Source organism: Salminus brasiliensis, chromosome 13 (assembly GCF_030463535.1).
Source record: "Salminus brasiliensis chromosome 13, fSalBra1.hap2, whole genome shotgun sequence".
NCBI classification, from domain to species: Eukaryota; Metazoa; Chordata; class Actinopteri; order Characiformes; family Bryconidae; genus Salminus; species Salminus brasiliensis.
The window spans coordinates 24,951,273-24,967,121 of record NC_132890.1 but is presented as its reverse complement, the minus strand read 5'-3'; the positions used below and the strand labels follow the sequence as shown (position 1 = coordinate 24,967,121).

Here is a 15,849-nt window from a genome sequence, read left to right as displayed (position 1 = left end):
GCAATGTCAGCACCGTTAGAGCACTGTGTGAATTCTGCAGGGCTCAAACTAACACTGAACACTGACACTGTTCATTTACAGGTTTATTGGGGTATGTTATTATATTATAAATGATATTACAGCTCAGACAGAGGCTGAATATAGAGCTCAGTCAGTCAGGGGTCTCCACCACCACCACCACCACCACCTTTTGTTACTACTCTCTCTCTCTCTCTCTCTCTCTCTCTTACTCTTTCTGTATAGTAACACTATATCTCTCTCTCTGTGCAATAATGCTATATCTTTCTCTGTATAATAACGCTATGTCTCTATCTCTCTCTATCTCTCTCTCTCTGCAGTAATGCCATCTCTCTCTCTCTCCAGGTTTGGGGTCTAAAAATGTTCCGGGACTTCCAAATTGCGTAAAATGTTTGAGATTGAACATTGACTTTAGGTCTTCATTTGCTTTTACAGTAACTAAACAGCTTTGAGAACCTCCATCAGATCCAAACTTGACCTAGAACCCCCCACCACCACCAACACCACCACCTTTTGTTACTTCTCTCTCTCTCTCTCTCTCTCTCTCTCTTACTCTTTCTGTATAGTAACACTATGTCTCTCTCTCTGTGCAATAATGCTACATCTTTCTCTGTATAATAATGCAATGTCTCTCTCTCTCTCTCTCTCTGCAATAATGCTACATCTTTCTCTGTATAATAATGCAATGTCTCTCTCTCTCTGTGCAATAATGCTATATCTTTCTCTGTATATTAACGCTATGTCTCTATCTCTATCTCTCTCTCTCTGCAGTAATGCTATCTCTCTCTCTCTCCAGGTTTGGGGTCTAAAAATGTTCCGGGACTTCCAAATTGCATAAAATGTTTGAGATTGAAGAGGTCTTCATGAGGTCTTCATTTGCTTTTACAGTCACCAAACTGCTTTGAGACCCTCCATCAGATCCAAACTTGACCTATAACCCCCCCCACCACCACCACCACCTTTTGTTACTTCTCTCTCTCTCTCTTACTCTTTCTGTATAGTAACACTATCTCTCTCTCTCTCTCTCTCTCTCTCTCTCTCTCTCTCTGCAGTAATGCTATCTCTCTCTCCAGGATTGGGGTCTGAAATGTTCTGGGACTTCCAAATTGCATAAAATGTTTGAGATTGAATGTTGACTTTAGGTCATCATTTGCTTTTACAGTCACCACACAAATGTTTACAGCTTTGAACAAATTTAGCCTTCTCGCCTGCCACAATTGATCTACATGTACCTGCATCTACATGGTCAGACCACTTTCCATCACAGCCACATTCACCACATCCTAAAAATGCCTAAATGCAAACGTACATAAACAACAAATTAATTCTAGAAAAAAAAATCCTGTAGTTTAATCTCACTGAAAGGTCCAAAAGCTCTGAGTTCCAAATCAATAATGAAATCAATCACATACACAGTTATAGCCTCTCGGACACACCAGGATGACTGAGCAGTGTCTAGGGAAATAGTGGGTTTTAATGGCATTCGACTTTATTTAATTTTATTCATGGGTATTTTCTTTTTTTTTCCCTACATCTTGGACCTACTTGAAGCCCCTGGCAATGACATCTCAACCACGGTGCACACCCATGTGTCCCCAGTGTCCTCTTCTTTGAAAATTAAACTATGCTCAGCTTAGTCCGGATGTCCCATGGAAGGATGTGCTGGACTGATAAAATGAATTTTGTTTAGAACCAATCCAGCCAGGTTCCCTAAACAGACATTATCCACAGAATGTTTTTCAGAAGATATCAGACTCTGAAAAATGTCAGGTCAGCATCAGCTCATACTTAGTATTCGGATCATATTGGGGTTATGAATGCTGCATCAGAACATCCCTGACTATAACAAACATGATGTCAACATTTAACCCCACTTCCCAAAGAAAAAAAGAGAGAAGTCATTTGTGCCAGACTCTCAGCTATGCCAATCCTATTTCATCCTCTGTGATGGAAGTGATTGAGGCCTTGCATTAAATGTGAGTGTACTCAGTGCCAGTGGATGAAACGGTCATAGTCACAATAAAGTGAGTCTACAGGATTAGAAAATCTGATTGGTCTCAGACGCTTCACAACGCTGCTATCACGGGCGCAGTGTTGCCGAATCAGCTGCTGGACTGGCGCTGCTGCTCTCGCCGGCTGCAAGATTGAGTAGAACAGGTGGGGGTGGAGGAGCAGGGTGAGGAAGAGCCTCTATCTATTACCGGCGTTATTGCAGAGGACAGGCTGGGAAGACAGCTACTTAGTGAAATTAGATTTACTAAAGGCAGACTTTATTGTTTTTAAAGGTCATTTGCTTGTTACCTCATTATGGCTCTCTGTTCTTTTTGCGTACTCATCAAAAGAGACAGTTGTGGTGTCTGTAAAATCCAGGACATCTTAATAAGCCTTTACAGGGCTGGAACTTTATGGTGTAGTAAGTGTTCTTGGCCTATTTAAATTAGTTAAAGATGATGTATTACATCAGGGTACTCTCTATCAAAAGCAGGTTCTGAATGAATCATTGCTGATAAAGAAGCTCTTCATCACATTACGTGCGGTTTTTACAATACCTAATTACCATCACATACAATTGATGCTCTCTTAAAGGCAATGCCATAGAGGAACTTCCTTTGCTTCCATAAAGAACCTTGTTTGTAATAGAAATGGGAGTGTGGAAGTTTTACATTGAGTGCTTCACTGTCTAATTGTTTTGCATAGACTAGGATCCAAAAGATACCTTTAAGCTTAGATACTACTAAACACAAAAGTCAGTATGGAGACCACAATACTCTTGGGAGAGGTGGGTCTTCAGTCTGCATTTGAAGACAGCGAGCATCTCTGCCGTTCGGACACCCAGGGGAAGCTTGTTCCACCACTTCGGTGCCAGGACAGAAAAGAGCCTGGACGCTTCTCTTCCGTGGATCTTAAAGGATGGTGGGTCGAGCCGAGCCGTACTAGAAGCTCGAAGGGCTCTTGGTGCGGATCAGCTTTTGACCATTGCCATCAAGTACAGAGGGTCCTTTCTGGGCTTTGTAGGCCAGCGTCAAGGTTTTGAATCCGATGCAGGCAGCAGCTACAGGAAGCCAGGAAGCCAAACTTCTCCTGTTTCTCCTGGCTGCAAACATCTGTTCTAAGCCATGTTGATACTCTCGAATAAACCTTTTCTCTAATCTTTGACTTGTGAAAGTTATTCCAAAAGAAACAGCAGAGTACAGCTTCACCTCTGAGCATAAATACACCCCAACAAGTCAGACAGACGTCGCTCTCGGCAAAGACATGAACGACGGTTGGTCTACCTTGGCAAAGCGTGCAACTGCAGCATATATTTATAGGTAAAGCTTTTGATAGGCTAAAAGCACCCTATGAGAAAATGCTTCCAGCAGAAGTATTAGGCTTTGGATAGCCTAAATCACTGTATAAGAGGGTAAAGATATTTGATTTAATGTAATTCACTATGTACACTTTTGTAACACTTATAGTTTTGAACATAAATAATAACAGTAAGCTAAGATTGTGTAGTGCACCCTAGTAGAACAGAATTAAACATTAAAAACTGTGGGTCTGCACACGCACAGAGCTGCTAAGTAGCCCATCTCAATGAGTAGCATGACTCAACAGAACACTGGCAATTACTCAAAATTGGGACTCACTACCCTTCGGATTGCCTGGATCCATTTGCAGCTCAGTGGCGCTTGGTTGGAAATTTATAAAATTTCTGTTTTTTGGTTGTGGCACTGAGGAGCACAGCAAAACTCCTTAAAGCTTGGTTCACACCATTGCTAGCTTTTGATTCGAGCAGAAACGAAATTACCAAAACAGAAACCCAGAAAACCTGAAAAGGAGTCCACATGTGTTAGGTTCTACACTTTTGTGCTGGACAGGCTAATATAAAATTCTCTCATTTAAAAGGTTCTGAGCTTATTTAACTGTAACATTCGAACTACCATTTTCATCACTAACTGGTAAACGCTAATGCAAAAGCTGATTCCATCACTCTTAAAGCAATGCTGGCCGACACAGACGTCTGTTAGCTGGTGCAGCGGAGCTGGGACCCGGCGCTTTCCCTTTGAGTGTGCCAGCTGGAAAAAGAAGTCATTTTTAAAAGAGTTGTTTGTAAACCTTTTAAAGGTTTAAAGAAGTTGCTGTAGGTTCCCATGGCCTAATTTAAAGATTCTTTACACCTACATCTCTTTTACAAAAATGGTTCTTTCTGGAACCATTAATGGTTTTTATATGCCAACGCTAAACGAACCATTGTAGCAACTTTACTTTTAAGACTTTGCTTTTCAGTGCATTTCAGTTTCTGGTGCTGGTTTGAAGCTGTAGAAGACGTAGCGCTGTAACCTATGTTGTAACCTACGCTGTATCCTTTATTCAATCAGAGAGACAGCTCTGTTTTCTGCTGTGTTTCTGTTCAGAGCAATCATGCAGGCCTTGCAAGACATGCTACAAATCTAAAGAAGCAGCTTTATTGCTAATATATAAAGGAGCAGCTTGCTTTGTTACAGTCTTCCACATCACAGAGAAGCTATTTTGCTAGTAGGCAGAAATAGCTGCTCATTTAAAAAAGGGAACACTAAGTTGAGACACAGTGTGGGTTCTAACGGCAGAATGTGAGCCTGTAAAATAATTCCACTTGCTCTGGAAGGATACCAGGTTAGACTATAAAGGGTTTTACTATTTACGTAAGGATGTTTTAAGCAATTTTGAAGCTAGACTCGGCAGAAGCCATGAGGAGTGTCAAATCTGATTGATTAGGCAGAAGCTTCATGCCAGGTTGAGTGCTTTTAGCTTGACGGCTCTAAGAGCTTTAACGTACGCAGGAAGATTAAGTATAAGCTGAAAAGGGATTTCGATGCCGCTGGCTTTGTCAGGCCAACATAATTAGAAGGCGTGGACAACAGTAAATACAGAGACAAGACAATAATCAAACATCAAGCTGACATTCTGCAGGCATTACTGTACTGTGTATGAGGAAAGGGTGGTTTCGGAGGGCACTGTGCACGTCAGAGAGGAGGGGCTGACAGTTCTCTGTCAAGCTGGAGCACAACAGTGTGATGTCGTCTCCATAAAGGGAGGGGTGTATTATCGAAGGTCCTGGACTGGCATGTATTATCTTGATGTCGCACTAAATGCTAAATGTTTGAGTGTGTGTGTGTGTGTGTGTGTGTGTGTGTTTGTGAGCGCGCACAAGCATGCATGCGTGTGATGTGTATGTCTGCTTGTGATCTGTAACAGACAGGCAAGCCTGATGGATGTGGACATCCATCAGTGACATTATACTGCCAGCTGCTTTTGACACCCGTCTCTCTCTCTCTCCCTCTTTCTCTCTCTGTCTCTCTCTCTCTCTCTCTCAGACACACAAACACAGTATTCACACACAAGTATATTATTATTTTCTAAGCAGTATCTATATCTTGTTCTATATGTGTTATATACATAAGTGTATATATGTATGGGTACATATTCTAAGTATTCTAAGTATTTTTTTTTTTATTTGTAAGAACCTATATGTAAAAATATGTATTACAAATAAGTATTGATATTTAAAATGTCTCATATATTATATGCATGCAAGTACCTTTATGTAAATTTGTCCTATGTATTGTTAGCACATATCAATATGTAAAATGTCCCATATGTATTATATACACGCAAGTATCTATATGTAAAATGTCCCATGTATTATATACACGTAAGTATCTACATATAAATGTCCAATATATATTATTTACATGTGAGTATTTATATGTAAAATTGTCCATATATACTATATGTACGTATCTATATGTAAAATGTCCCATATGTATTATTGTATGAAAGTATCTACATGTAAAATGAATAATGTATGTCCCATATATACACACACATATATATATAAAATGGTACATATACATGATGAGAACTGTCTAGTCCTAAGTAATCCTAACCTCAGTAACCCAACAAAACTAGGCTTGTTCTTTCAGTAAAACACTTTGAGCTTTCATAAATAAACAGGCCTAAATAAATAAATAAAATATACAACCCTGTAACCAGCCAAGAAAAATGTAAGCATCCACAAGGTCTTTTGAGTCATCCTGGATACATACAGAACAGTCGTCTGTACTAAAGACTTCAAACCCTTTTAAAGAGAAATAAAACCATGACATCTTATGCGTTCTGTCATTGTAGGTTAGCCATGCTTTCGCTCTGGTCTTCTGGACACTTTTATAATGACTGTATACAAAAACAAGAACACACTACCTCTGTCTGCCTTTTCCTCATAACCTCCACCTCACACGCCCATGGGAACATACAAGTGCAAATACAGAATGAGCATAATAGGATTATGCACTAACTGTACAGCTGCCAAGCAGCGTGCGGAAGAAGGTGAGGCTCGTAATGAATGGTTGAGCGTGTCTGGCCCACAGGAGATGGGCGGCCGTGTGAGGCTCTGCTAAGGGGAAATGGTCTGGCAAGCTGAATTGAGCTGCTTCATGCCCATCGGCTGCCATAAGCCAAACTCTTCTGGGGTAACAGCTGCTGTCCCTTGGGGTATTATGGCTCAGTGATGACAGTGTGAAGTGTGTGTATGTGCGCATGTGTGCGAGTGACTGTAAGCGCACAACTAAAGTAGGCTGGAGATGACAGCCAAACACAAGCTTGAAGCCCTGCAGTGCAGAATTCGAGAAGCCACAAGAAGACCTCAGCCTGAGGCCAGACAATCTGTTTTTCCGCTTCCTCCCCTCCTCTCTTCCCTCGCTCTTATTCTGCTCCTCATCTGTTCATTAGCTGACCATTGAATGGGAGAACAGTGAGTTTTGGCTGGGTGCGAAGCTCCTCCCTGCCCGCTCTGAGCTGGTACAGGGTCGCTCTTGGCCTCGGCCTCACTCTCAGTGTCAGCCCAAGCCTGGATGAATAATGCATTTATGGTCGTGTCACTCAGAGAACAATTGTGCTGGTTAATATTCACAGCATGTAGATTCAGGGGCCCTCATGAGACACATAACTGTCCTCATAGAAGTGGAACTCCATCAGCTTGCTAATGCCATAAGTGGCACGTATCAACACACATGTTCTTCGCACGCATTTCAAGATAAGGGATGAAAAAAATGGGATGTACTTGCATTAAAGCAATCAAGACTATAAAGCAGCAGTCTGAGACATTAAATATGTATAATATGTAAAATAACAACAAACAACTTAATAATAATAATAATAATAATAATAATACTATACAAAATACTATATAACATACTAAGCCATGAATTAGTAATGTAATATGCAATATCTAAGTAGTGGCCACAACTTAGTAAGGCATGGGAACAAGATCATTTAGTTGAGGCCACAACTTAGTAAGACATGGGAAAGAGAAAATGTATTTGTGGCCATGGCTTAGTAAGGCTTGGGAACAACATAATTAGGTGGTGGCCACGCTAAGTAAGGCATGGGAACAAGATCTTGTCTTAGGCCACATAATGGTCACAACTTATTAAGTTGTGGCCACTACTTAGTTTTGTTTATGTAGGATGTTACCAGTGGTGCAAAAACATGTAAATATAAGCATTACTTTAAAAGCTACTACTCGCAATCCCAATCCACAAACTCCATACACTGTGTGCAGAATTATTAGGCAAATGAGTATTTTGATCACATCATCCTTTTTATACCTGTTGTCCTACTCCAAGCTCTATAGGCTTGAAAGCTAACTACCAATCAAGTAAATCAGGCGATGTGCATCTCTGTAATGAGAAGGGGTGTGGTCTAATGACATCAACACCCTATATAAGGTGTGCTTAATTATTCGGCAACTTCCTTTCCTTTGGCAAAATGGGTCAGAAGAGAAATTTGACGGATTTTGAAAAGTCAAAAATTGTGAGATGTCTTGCAGAGGGATGCGGCAGTCTTGAAATTGCCTAACTTTTGAAGCGTAATCACCAAACAATCAAGCGTTTCATGGCAAATAGCCAACAGGGTCGCAAGAAATGTGTAAAAAAAAAAGGCGCAAAATAACTGCCCATGAATTGAGGAAAATCAAGCGTAAAGCTGCCAAGATGCCATTTGCCACCAGTTTTGCCATGTTCCAGAGCTGCAACATTACTGGAGTATCAAAAAGCACAAGGTGTGCGATACTCAGGGACATGGCCAAGGTAAGGAAGGCTGAAAAATGACCACCTTTGAACAAGAAACATAAGATAAAACGTCAAGACTGGGCCAAGAAATGTCTTAAGACTGATTTTTCTAAGGTTTTATGGACTGATGAAATGCGAGTGACTCTTGATGGGCCAGATGGATGGGCCCGAGGCTGGATCAGTAAAGGGCAGAGAGCTCCACTCCGACTCGACGCCAGCAAGGTGGAGGTGGAGTACTGGTATGGGCTGGTATCATCAAAGATGAATATGTGGGACCTTTTCGGGTTGAGGATGGAGTGAAGCTCAACTCCCAGACCTACTGCCAGTTTCTGGAAGACACCTTCTTCGAGCAGTGGTACAGAAAGAAGTCAGTATCGTTCAAGAAAAACATGATTTTCATGCAGGACAGTGCTCCATCACATGCATCCAAATACTTCACAGCGTGGCTGGCCAGTAAGGGTCTAAAAGAAGAAAAGATTGACATGGCCCCCTTGTTCACCTGATCTGAACCCTATAGAGAACCTGTGGTCCCTCATGGGAGGGAAAACAGTACACGTCTCTGAACAGTGTCTGGGAGGCTGTGGTGTTTGCTGCACGCAATGTTGATCGTCAACAGATCAACCCACTGTCCGAATCTATGGATGGAAGGCTTTTGAGTGTCATCGTAAAGAAAGGTGGCTATATTGGTCACTGATTTGTTTTTAGTTTTGTTTTTGAATGTCAGAAATGTTTATTTCAAAATTTTGTGTTATATTGGTTTACCTGGTGAAAATAAACAAGTGAGATGGGTATATATATTTTTTTTTATTAAGTTGCCTAATAATTCTGCACAGTAATAGTTACCTGCACAAACAGATATCCTCCTAAGATCTAAAAAAAACCCACTCCAACTTCCAAAAATATTGAACTTTGATGTTTATGAGTCTTTTGGGTTGATTGAGAACATAGTTGTTGTTCAATAATAAAAAGAATCCTCTCAAATACAACTTGCCTAATAATTCTGCACACACTGTATATAAATCTAAGCTGCAAATGCAGTTCTTTATTTTTGTATTGGCATATATTCACCTGTTCCTATATCGAAATCTGGTCTTACTGGACTGCAGTAATACTCGGCATCGGGTTTCTTGGGAAACTGTTGCCTCCTTTGTTTCATTCTCTTACATCCCTCATACAATGAGACTTTAGACCACCATACAAGTATTCTAGAGGATTTCTATTGATCCATTCACCATGAAATGTTCACACACAGGAACGAGCAGATTTGACAGACAAAAAGTCAGTTACAAGGTTTAGAAGTGACAGCGATAAGCTTGTCCTCCTGCATGCACTTAGGGGATATAAATCTCCCATTATCTCCAAGCCAGGGGTTGTATGACAGCAGCTAATTCACGGCTGCATGTACAGTGTGCCAGGTCCCTGTATGACATTTGTAAGCTGAAATAGAAGCTGTGTAGCTGCACATGAACTCTCTGTGCTATGTGCTGACGTACTGAATCAGCGCTAAAAATGCCCTGCTAGCCTCTCACCTTCCCGAGAACCCCACCGAACAGTGAAGCCATGCAGGGCCGAGTTGATCTGTTTATAATGTGCGGTGTTGGATGCTACGTGCTAGAATTGCACATGGACGAATGAGTCAGTGGCTGTGATCTTGAAAATCCTTTCAGGCTTTTTAGCTCACAATGAGGCAAGTCATGAAATAATTTGACAAGTCAGACCAACTTGGACATTTGTCCTGCTCCTGTCAGTAGCCTGTCTTGCTTGAAACAAACATCTGCTTGTTTCCCATGAAAACTTGTTTGCTCAGACTCACTGAAGTCATGATGGAACCAAGCCCGGTCTTGACTAAAGCAGTCCCAAGCTTTTCAGTGAAAGCTGCCCAAACCCTTCCTGACACAGGTTTTCTGGACATGGGACAACATCAGGGAGTAATTGTAGCCACATTGGGTTACATTTTCCAACAGCTCTGATAATGGCTTTCAAGTCTTGCCTAGACACCATCAGGTCTTAAATAATGGTTTATAATATGGCTTTAGCCTTTGTGCCTGTCGCTGCTTCTAATTTCTCAACATCTGCCTGTAACACTACCATGGAAAGTGGGGGTGGAGGGTTTCTGATGATGCTGATGATTGCTAAAGCTGTCACTGGTTAATTAGCATAGCATCTAATGCATGCTTTGCTTCACTGAACATCTATGCTTGCTTTGTTCATTGGATTTGTTGTCACTGTGTCGGGCATGAAGTGTATTGCCACTCTGGGTCAGGCTGGGAGAAGGGCTCAGAAGGCGCTAAGCCTATAATGACTGAACAACACTGATACCCAGGTGCAGATTAGTGAGTGCTAGCTGTGTGGCCTGATGTGGTAACAGTAGGAGCTACTGCTAGTTTGTCTTGCACTTTAGGTATTTGCCATCAGGGCTAAAATATTCAGCTCCAATATTCAGGCCTACAGTTCTATAGTTCTGTCGAATATGAATCTTCAATTGACCTAAATTGACCCAAGGGACCTAAAATAAATTGTTCACAACAAGCAAGTGCTAGCTATGTGACGCTTAGTCTGGTTATGGACTGATGTGGAAACAGCACCACTAGTTTACTAGTTTTCTTCGCTCTTTTGCTAATTAATTATACATGATTTCTTCCAGATGAACAAATCTCGAATAAATGACCTTAAATAAATGGTTTGGCATGCCAGCTGTGTTCCACTCGTCAAACTGTGGACTGATGTGATAACAACAGGAGCTATTGCTAGTTTGTGTTCTACTTCAGGTTCTTGTCACCAGGGTTAAATGAGGTAAAACGTTTTTCGTCATTAGTAAAGTGAGTCATCTGTTGAAGGTAGATTCAAATATAGCAAAACATTAAATGACATAAAAAAAATCCTGGACTATTGGACTAATGTAGATGATAAATCCTAAAGGAGATACCTTGATGATGTGTATGTAATTAGTATGGCAAATATGTCACAAGTCAATCTGTGGATGACAGTACTGCAGCTGGTCATATAAGCCACTCTGTGGAGTTTATCAGATTCGAATGCTGAAATATGATTTTGTGAATCAACAGAATACTGTTGAAAGCAACTCTTAAATAAGTGACCCAAAGTTAACCAATCATAATTAGCAAGTACTGTGGACTGATGTAGTGCTGTGGACTGCCCAGGATCAGGTTCTCAGGTGTTCTCAAGGACTTGTCTGATTACAATGAGGTAAAACATTTTAGTCCTCAGGAAATTTAATAGGGGCCTGTTCCACTTTCACTGTTGATAATGTATCTTAACTAAGTGACCTCAAATGATTTGTTCACACTCATCAAATGCTAGATGTGTCACTCGATCATGCTGTGGACATGGTAACAGTGCTGTAGCTGGTCATGTAGGCTATATATATATATATATACATAGAGTACATTAGCACATTAGATTAGTCCTTGAGTGAAATTCCAGGAATCGAGTCCTGTTAACAGGATACTGCTGATAGCAACTCTTAAATAAGTGACCCAAAATTAACCAATCATAATTAGCAAGTGCTCTGGACTGATGTAGTGCTGTGGACTGATGTAGTGCTGTGGACTGCCCAGGATCAGGTTCTCAGGTGATCTCAAGGACTTGTCTGATTACAATGAGGTAAAACATTTTAGTCCTCAGGAAATCGAATAGGGGCCTGTTTCCACTTTTTACTGTTGATGATAAATCTTAAATTATTGCACTCTAATGCAATAATTTAAGATTACAATCTTTTGTAATTAGCTAGTGTGCCACTAGTCAATCTGTGGACACACTGTATAGAGGAACAGTGCTGCGGTTGGTCTTGTAGACTCCGGATTCATCTGAGGTGATTCTCCTTTTGTCCACCACTGGGTCACCAGTAATACAAGCCTGTCCATCGACTACTGTTGATAATGTATCTTAACTAAGTGACCTCAAATTATTTGTTCACACTTATCAAATGCTAGATGAGTCACTTGATCATGCTGTGAACTGACATGGTAACAGTGCTGCAGCTGGTCATGTAGGCTATATATATATATGTATAGAGTACATTAGATTTGAGTGAAATTTCAACTCTTAAATAAGTGACCCAAAATGAACCAATCATAATTATAATGTGGCGCTGTGGACTGCTCAGAACCAGGTTTTTAAGTGTGCTCAAAGACTTGCCAACTGATTATAATGCGGTAAAAAATCTTTTAAGACATTCAACTTTTAAATGTTGATGACAGATCTTAAATTATTGCGCTAAAATGATTCTTTTGTAATTAGCTAGTGTGCCACTAGTCAATCTGTGGACACACTGTATAGAGGAACAGTGCTGCGGTTGATCTTTCAGACTCTTTTGTCCTCCACTGGGTCACCAGTCATACAAGCCTGTTTATTGACTGCTTAATTAAGTGACCTCAAACAGTTTCTTCACACTTATCCAGTGCAGTGTCAGTTGGTCATGCCGTGAACTGTACTGCGGCTGGTTGTGTTCTCCATCGAATTCAAATGAGATGAAACTTCTTTGTCCTCCACTGTGTTACCAGTGACAGAAACCTGTTAGTAGTCCACTGTGGATAGTAAATGTGAACTCAGTGAGCTTGGATGCATCGTTCTCATAGTCTTCCATGGGACTGTTTGTGCATCTAGCAGCAGTTATGCTAATTGCCCATACTGAATCCGAACAGACAGAGAGCGCGCATTGACTCACAGATTTACGCAACAACATGATCGTCGCCCGAGGTTTCCAGCTGGTGACTGGAGTCCTCCTGGCCGAGAAAAGAACCTCTGTGCTTTGTGTGCTGCTTCAATGAGGACAATCAATCATTTTCCCTGAAGTCTGGGCTTAAGGACCATGCCAGTGGCCCTCGTGCATGTGGACAGCTTGGACAGGAAAGGTCTGTATTATTTTCCAATGAACATCTACATCCTACAGTGTCTTTCTCTTACACACACACACATTAGAGCAAGCCAGAGAGTCAGCAGGCTTAGACTGCAACAACTGGCTGCACGTTTCTCATCATCATTCATTGTAATGTAACCTCATTAGTTTGTGAAAGGCATGCATGTGCAATGAGGGGACAGCTCGTTCTTACCTCGTGCGGCGGCTATTCCCTCCACATGCTGCCGGAAGGACACCAGAGCTTCATTCAGTTAAACCATCTCCTCTTTGTTTCTGCTCAAACCGTCAGCTGCATTCTAATCAAGCCTTTATTTCTCTCCTGCTGTGGACTGTTCCCAGCCGGATTTGTCCCTCAGCTTGAGGAAATGCAGTGTGTGATGCTGCGAGACAGAAGCTGCTTCTTTTACCCCCTCCTCTCCTCCTCTGGCAGAAGAAAGAGGGATGTAGGCGACAAGCAGCAGTGATGGGGCGATGCTTTGCTTGCTTTGCTTGATGGTTGTCTTCTTTCTCTCTTAGTATGTCTCTCTGTCTCTCTCTCTCTCTCTTTTTCTCTTCACTTTCTGATTAGCGAGACGTCAGGCTGACAGGACGATGGAGAGGCATCTGCGAATGTGTTTATGTGGCTCCAGAGTAGCCTCTTCAGCCAGGCTGAGACCACCCCTCCGCTTCAGATGGGCTTGCTAATGGCATGTACCATTACAGCTCGGGGTAGGGTGGGCTGCTAGAGAGAGAGTGTGTGTGTGCACGCGAGAGAAAGAGTGAGAGGAGGAGGGGAGAAAGAGAGATGAGGAGAAGGAGGGGGTGGCTGAGCTTGTGTGTGTGTGAGGGGCAGAAGGATGGTGTGTGCGTGGGTGTGTATTTATGTGTGTGGTTAAGGGGGTGCTTTACATTCCCCCCCCTTCATGAGCTCCATCCATTTGCTTTAACCTGTCAGTCAGACGAGGAGGACCCCCACATTAAAGCAATAATGCTCTACGTCCAGATTATGTCCCCTTTAATCTTCTGTCCCTCCGGTCTGCGCAACGTATTTGAGGGTTAACCATTATTGCGGTATTTACATGTGCATTATGTCCCTATAGATACACATTCACATCAGAATATTATTACCACCCCTGGTTTGGAATGAACTCAGCCCTTTATATCAGCTCCACTGACCATATAGGAGCTCTTTGTAGCTCTATAATTACAGACTGTAGTCCATCTGTTTCTCTGCATACTCTGTCAGCCTCCTTTCACCCTGTTCTTTAAGGTATTGCAGTATTATTTGGGTGGTGGGTCATTCTTAGCACTGCATGGTGGAGCAGTGCTGCTGGAGTTTTTAAACAGAGAGTTGAGAACAGTCCACTGACCAGAAACATCCAGCCTATAGCACCCTGTGGGCAGAGTGTTGTCGGCACTGGTGAAGGACTAGAGGATGACCAATGCAAACTGTGAAGCAACAGACAAGCTTCTGTCTTTGACTTTACATCTACAAGGTGGACCAACTGGGAGTGTCTAACAGAGTGGACAGTGAGTGGACAGACACAGTGATTAAAAACTCCAGCAGCACTGCTGTGTCCGATCCACTCGAACCAGAGCAGCACTTACTAACAATTTCACCACCACATCAGTGTCATTGCAGTGCTGAGAATGACCCACCACCCAAATAATACTTGCTCTGTGGAGGTCCTGTGGGGGTCCTGACTGTGATTTCTAATAGACATTGAATTTGACCTCAGGGTCATTTGTAATACACTGCAAGACCAACATTCCCACAATTCTTCTCCAAAGACAAAAAAATAATTGACCTTGCCATTTGAGAGTGTCCCATACCTCATAGGGATGTTACCCTGGAGCTCAGGAATAGAGAATGTTACAATGATCATCATCATCATCATCATCATCATCTCAAGGTCATGTCACAAAAATGTATGTAATGTAATGATCCCAAAACAAGATCACTCACCAGGCACAAATTATCATTGTCCTCCATCAGACAAAAAATATCCATTTTGTAGGAAGATATTTCAGAGATTAGATGCATGGATGAAGAAGGTTAAAGGTATGTAAGTAAACAATTTTCAAAGCTGGAGTTCAAAAAAGGGAAAATGTGATTCCTAACAACTGTGCAAGACCTGTTAGACCATCAAAACGAACCCCCTCAGATGATCAGCATTTAAAGCATTCACATTTGAGAGAAATGAGAAATCTTAAGATAGCATAAAGCTCCACTACCTGTGGAGATGTCTCAAAAAATCCACAGGTGTGCTGCTGAAGCTGCTGGTGTCTCTAAACAATGCACTGACTCTCCCAATTCAGTGCTCACCTCAACATCATTGCATGTGGTTGGAATGGCTTGGGTGGCCCTTTAGCTTTCTAAGGTCGAGTGGTTCATTTGTGGTGAGAACGTGATCTGAGCTTGATCCGACCCAACTATCAGGTGCACTCCGCAAGTCTGAGCTAAATGGCTCTCACATTCTTCCTGTATTTACTGTCTTGCTCCCGCCCCAGACATATCTGACCAATAAGACCAAACCAAGGGGAAAGTTTACGAACTCCTTTACTGCTTCAGACCAGAGCAAACCAACTGTGACCAAGGTGTGAAAACTCGCTAAGACTGAACTTGTGGAGAGATCTCTTTGAATTTCTCTCTTGAAAGAACGAAAGCTGTAATAAAGGTAAAGGGTGGACACACTAGACTCTCAAACATCTGATATTAGATTTAGATGTTGAGGGTTCTATTTAATTTTCTATTAAATTTGTATTTCTGAATTATGTACAGTTTAAATCAAGGGCAGTCCTTTTAAGGCACCAGCGTAATGAAATACATCAAATCAGTTATTGGCAAAAGTAGGGATGTAGTGATATGGGAATCGAGGGTTG

General features: G+C 41.7%; 1 protein-coding gene across 3 annotated transcripts in view; it reads right to left on the bottom strand.

The window, feature by feature from the left end:
- The window catches only part of b3gat1a (beta-1,3-glucuronyltransferase 1 (glucuronosyltransferase P) a), a 122,647-nt gene extending 109,007 nt beyond the window's left edge, over positions 1-13,640 (bottom strand). For all 3 annotated transcript variants that reach the window (XM_072695027.1, XM_072695026.1, XM_072695028.1), the window contains exon 1: positions 13,181-13,640. The gene's annotated coding sequence lies outside the window, so the exon portion shown is untranslated. The remainder of the gene's footprint in view (positions 1-13,180) is intronic.
- Positions 13,641-15,849: the final 2,209 nt, after the last annotated feature.